Below are 6,626 nucleotides of genomic sequence, written 5' to 3' on the forward strand. Positions count from 1 at the left end.
ATAGTCATGGAAAACTGAGGTTACACATGATAAATGCTGCCACTCGCTTTCTGGTTGGGGCAAGAAAGTCTGATATTGTTTCTCCAATATCAGCTTCTTTACACTGGCTGCCTGTCAGTTTTCAAATTGATTTTAAAATCTTGTTGCTAGTTTTTAAATCTTTACATGGGCTTGCTCCTGCCTATTTATCCAAATTGTGTGTTTTACGCCAGCCATCTAGAGTGCTTAGATCTTCTGGTCAGTTGTCTCTTGTTGTCCCTCGTACCAAGTGTCGTACCAAAAACTAAGGGGGACAGAGCCTTTGCAGCTGCTGCTCCTCACCTGTGGAACTCTTTACCTCATTACATAAAGGAGTCGTCTACAATTGAACTGTTTAAAACAAGACTAAAGACTCATTTCTATTCACTTGCATTCCATGACCTTCAGTAATACTGATGATTTCCTCATTGTGATTATGTAACATTACTTCTATTTATTATTTATTTTATTTATGTTCATTTATTTTATTTCTATTTATGTTATTCATGCTAATTGTATGTTTTTCTTTTATTCTATTATTGTAAAGCACTTTGGCCACAGCATTCCTATGTTGTTTTAAATGTGCTATATAAATAAATTTGACATTGACAAATGGATCAGGTCATGTGATGGTAGCCTACCGAGCATTTAACAAAAATATGGTGTGAACCATTGAAAAATACACTAAATCATGATGTGATAATAACACTGGACTGTGGGACATACTTATACATAGTTCTTCAAGGCCATGTTGACACTTCTGTGTCCCTTGAATAAGGAGTTATTAATAATTAGAAACTAAACTATCATTCTCTGATGGTAGCCCTCCCATAACTTCTTTACTCTGGGGTTGGCACCAGGATTGGCACTCCAGCCATTGCAAAAAAAACTCACACTCTTCCACTACATTCAAATTAGTAGAGTGCTGAGGTGTCACCTGCTGCACTTGAGTCCTAATTTGGAATCCTGAGGTGGTTCTTCGTGTGATGGGCGCGACAACGCACTGTATCAGTGCATAATCCCAACCTCTATCAAGTTACTATTTGGAACTTGATGGGCCATCCCTGTTCTCTACAACTCCTGTCAGTCTGACCTGGCAAATGTTTAATTTAAAAACCAAAAACACAGCTTTATAAGCAGAAGTTTACATAATAAATGTCATTGTCACACGCGTGCGCTTCAGTAATTGCTTAAGGGCTTATGTGATTATAATTCCCCTCAGGGCCATGAGGTGGCACTATGCAATAACATTCTCTCTTCTGCTCGCCTCTCTGCAGAAAGGCAGACTGACACAATTCCACATATGACGTCACTTCTGGGATCAGCCCACCTGGACCTGCCTCTTCCTCCCAGAATGCATCAAACCCGGCAATGCCACCATCTTGGACAGTATGATTTGAAAGACTCAACCTTTTTGCACTTAATACTTTTTTTTTTTTTTTTTAAAGTCTTTTGATAATATATGGGGGTTTCATTGTGTTTTGTCTCATTACATCATATGATAAAAATATCTAGATAATACACGTGGCCAGTTGAAAACAAAGGAGAGGAAAACTAAAAACCCCAGTTAAAGAATTTTCTGAAACCATTCAGCTTTTGAGAAGTCCAGTGATGATCCTAAGAGAAGGAACATTTTAATCTGAATCTTTGCAATCTTATTAATTTTATTGGTTGGACTGGCTGTGCGTACCATTCTGTGGTGTAAACTCTCCAATTGTCCATAATGGCGATTGTCTGCTGCAGTAGCTAAACCTCAGAACTTTGGATGAAGACAGGGTTAACAAGACCCATAACAGATTTATTTTTAACCCAGTTGATGATACTTGTAGAACGATAGTACTACAGTTCTCCTGTGAATGTATCTGTGTGGGTTTTTCTCCCATAATTATAAAAATGTGTAGGGCAGGTCAACTGGTGACTCTAATTTAAGGTGACATGAATGCTGTTGTAGGAATGTGTATGAGTGGGCCGTGAGAGGTTTGGCACCTGAGAAGGGTTCATGCTTGTCTTGTGGCCAGAACGGAATCCAGCTCTATGGACTCAACTCTGAATTAGCATAAACAGAATTGAGATAGCTATGGATCAAGGTGCTTGAATAGCTTAAGTATATAGACAGACAGATCAACTAGCAATTTTGTCACACTTAGTTCTGCCTTCCCACACAAATCACAATGGGTGCACAGGGAAACTGTTGGAAATATGTTCTGCTTCTTTTACAGGAGCAAAGTAGAACTAAGGTAGTTAGGAATCAACTTGCAAGATAAAAAAAATCTTGACATAGAATATTTCCTTGTAGCAACAGAAGAACCAAACTTGTTTCACATTTTCATATTTAAGTTTTATATTTTTAATAAATTTGCAGAAATTAAAAAATCCTCCTTTCACTTTGTCATTCTGGGTTATTGAGTGTTGCTTGATGTGGGGGGAAAAAAGTATTTCAATGATTTTAGCACAAGGCTGTATCATAGCAAAATATGAAAAAAAGTGAAGGGGCAAGAATACTTCCTAAATCAGTGATGCTCATTGAATGCAAACACAAGCTTTGCTGTCCCAACAATCATTGCTGTGGTGTGCAAACACCAGCAGCTATGAAACCTCACAGCATCCTGAATGTCAGATGAAAGTTTCCAGTACCCAAGGCAGTCAGAAAATCAATAAAAGGGACTCCCTTTTCTAGTCACATACTCTACAGGAGGGTATAAAAAAGGACCTGGGAAGAAGAAAGTGCAGTGTGCCTTTTTTCTCTAGAGAACTCTTGTAGACAGATTATCCCAAGCTGGAAAAGTTTTTGGCTGAGAATACTCCACACAGTTAAAAATGGAACAGGACTGGCTCTTTATAATTTTGCTTTGCTTGTTAATGGGGATCATGGACTATGTGCCAAAAATAATTACTGTCAATTAAAAAATACTATTCTGCATGTCTGGTATTAAGGATATTTTGAATGGTCTAATCTCGTGTTGGTCTGCTACCTTGTAATTCACTCAAGGCCACACATATACACACTGATATGAGTATCACACACAGGCATTGTACAAAACAAGATGCAAACTGTTTAAAATCAGCCAACCTCTTCTTTGTGACAATCTATAAATGAACAGTATAATTCAGTTTTCAGGTGTTATATTTCTGAAACAAATTGGTGTATATGTACTGTAAACATGTTTTTTAAATAGGCCACTGATAAAATAGCCTCATAAACAGAGCAGTTTACATCATTTTACAATCTAAAAGATTATGCCGTCCATGCGTTGGCCTGGATACATGCTGTTTCCAATAATTGAATATCCATCATTGGGTATCCGTTAACCTGGCAAGCATCAGCCCAGTGGGACTGTCTGTTCACTGTTCTGGTAAAAGAATAAGGAGAAACTGCACAACATCTGGCAGTTGAGGCAAGATTATTCACTGGGCTGTGAGCAAAGCAAACATATACCAAAACAAATCAAATCATTTAGCCATATTTATGTTTCACAGAAGGCTAACACTATCTGTGACCACTCAGGTAACTGGATAATCTAATATTCCACACCCTGCCCTGCTGCATCTGTACATTTTCGCAATTACTTTTGCCCATCATTGCATGGGTATGAAGTGTAACTTTTTTCACTCATACTAAATAAAATAATTACAGGCAGCACAGTGATCCGTTCCTCCTCACAGCTCCAGGAGAATAGATTCAAGTCACAGCCTTCTCATGCTCATGCTGGTTTTCTCTGGGTATGGTCTGGTCTCATTTTTCTCCCACTTCCCAAAGACATGCAGGTCAACTTGATTTCAACTCCGTTTTTTTGTTATGTGCATAAAGTATAATGAAATTCTGACTTGCAAGTCTCTTCAGAACAGCTGTCAAAAATATAATAATAAAAATAAATAAAGTATAAAAAACATGTAACATATATACAGTGTACATATAATATCTGAATTCTTATGACTTGCAGGTAGAAACTGTCCCTAAATCGAATGGCCCTGTAATATTTGCCACAAAGGAGTATTATGAAAACCCACAATGAAGGATGGCTGAGGTCATATCCTGTTTGCCTTTCTAAGGCAGCAATTGTCCCGAAGAAAAGGAAGCTGGGTGTTGGTGTTATTCTGTGTCGCCTTCAACACCCTCTGCAGTGCTTTATATTCTTAAGCTGAGCAGGTGCTATATACCTGGATTTTATAACAAATTAAAGTCTTTCACTAGGATAGATTTACCTGATTTACATAAAATAATTTCTCAAATGAAACCCTCCACCTGTGCCCTTGACCCAATACCAACTAATTTTTTCAAAGAAGTATCGGGCGTGCTTATTGATAATGTTCTTGACATAGTAAATTTGTCATTAGATACGGGGGTCTTCCCAGACTGTCTTAAGACTGCGGTAGTTAAACCCCTACTTAAGAAAAATAATCTCGATCCCTCTGCTCTTGAAAATTATAGACCCATCTCTAACCTGCCTTTCTTAAGTAAAATTCTAGAGAAGGCAGTCATTATACAGTTAAATGAGCACCTCAATATACATGCTATTCTTGATAAATTTCAGTCAGGTTTTAGAACAAATCACAGCACAGAAACTGCACTCGTTAAAGTAGTAAATGACTTGCGGGTAAATGCAGACAGAGGCCATTTATCTGTTCTCATCCTCTTAGATCTGAGTGCCGCATTTGACACCATTGATCATAATATTCTTAAAAATCGCCTTAGTCAATGGGTGGGCCTCTCTGGCAGTGTCTTAAATTGGTTTGAATCCTACCTGGCAGGGAGAAAATTCTTTGTTAGTTGTGGTAATTATAACTCAAAGACACATGATATTCTATATGGTGTTCCACAAGGCTCTATCCTGGGTCCGCTGCTCTTCTCAATCTACATGCTTGCATTAGGTCAGATTATCTCAGGGCACAACGTGAGCTACCACAGCTATGCTGATGACACACAGCTGTATTTATCAATAGCACCTGATGACCCCAAATCTCTTGATTCGCTAACACAATGTCTAACCTGTATCTCAGAATGGATGAATAGTAACTTTCTCAAATTAAATAAAGAAAAAACCGAAATCTTAGTGAGCGGCAATAATGGATACAATGAGGCTATTAGAAATAAACTGGATGCATTAGGATTAAAAGTCAAATCGGAGGTAAAAAGCTTAGTGGTAACCGTTGATTGTAATCTGAATTTTAAATCGCATATTAATCAGATCACTAGGACAGCATTTTTTCACCTAAGAAACATAGCAAAAGTTAGACCTCTTATATCATCGAAAGATGCAGAGAAATTAGTTCATGCGTTTGTTTTCAGTCGGCTAGATCAGTGCTCCGCAACCTTTTCTCACCTACGACACACCAAAGTTCTTCCTAGAATTCCGCGGCACGTCAAAAGCTAAAATATATAGCTGTGGCGTCGCTATAGCTGGGGGGGGGGGGTCCGCTCCGAGCGTCAGCTATTTAGGGGCGTCCAAACTACGGTACTTTCTTTTTTTTTTGTTCCTTGAGGAGGCGCAAAAAAAAAAATTTCTTTCAGCTTTGGGGCGTCAAATTTTTCACCGCCCCGGGCAACATGATCTCCAGCTACGCCACTGATATATAGATATGAATTTAATACACAAATTTTACAATAAATTTTCATTTTTTATTATAAGTATACATTTATTATAAGTATACATACATAAAAAAAACTATACTATATTAACTTTTATGCAATCTTAATAATTATTATAACATAATGACTGATTAATGTGATACCTGCGCTTGTTTCAATGAACACAAAAGTTTTATATTCGGCTCAATATTTGACAGCGCAACCCGAAGTTCTTGGTCAAGATCTTTTAAGCATGACCGCTTATCATTTTTAATTAACACAAGAGTTGTTTGTCTTTTTTGGCGTAACTGGGATGGTTTGAATTTAGATGGCGATTTAGTTTACTGGGTGCCATTGCCTCGTTTGATAGCTGATCGCCGCAAATGATGCATTGTGGCTTTGGAGCCGTTTCGTCACCACACCATGAGAATCCGTATCGAATGTAGTCTTCGTTGTACTTCCTTTTCACAATCTTCTTTGTTTTTTTTTTTTTGCAACACTTGTGCTGGGTTCTTCATCATCTGTACGTGAAGACGAATCTTTTCCACGTAAAAATTTATCCCTATTTAAAGGGGTATAAAACTAAATATGAATCACACGAAGAACGTTAACCATACACAATTCAGCAACACAACTAATAGTAATGAATGATAACTACTGTCGCAAGACGAGTGAATGCGACGTAGCACGACTAATACGTCGGCTTGAATTGAATCTAGGTGAGGGCACGGAGCGATCTGCCGATCAAAGCGTACTACGGAGTTGTCTGGCGACTACGTAGGGCCTACGTCGTAGGCGACAGGCGCCAGGCGATGGGATTTATTATTTCAGAGAAATGACACATAAAATTATGAAACCTTTAAAAGGCTATTTACGCGAATATTTCATTGCACGTATTCTCGTTATTGTGTTTCTAAGGAGGACCGTTGAAATATTATTTAGTTAGAAAATTGTCTTATTTGACCGCGTCACACCTGTATCGGCTCAAGGCACACCAGTGTGCCGCGGCACACCGGTTGCGGAGCACTGGGCTAGATTACTG

This window comes from Erpetoichthys calabaricus, chromosome 2 (genome assembly GCF_900747795.2).
Source record: "Erpetoichthys calabaricus chromosome 2, fErpCal1.3, whole genome shotgun sequence".
Taxonomy (NCBI): Eukaryota; Metazoa; Chordata; class Cladistia; order Polypteriformes; family Polypteridae; genus Erpetoichthys; species Erpetoichthys calabaricus.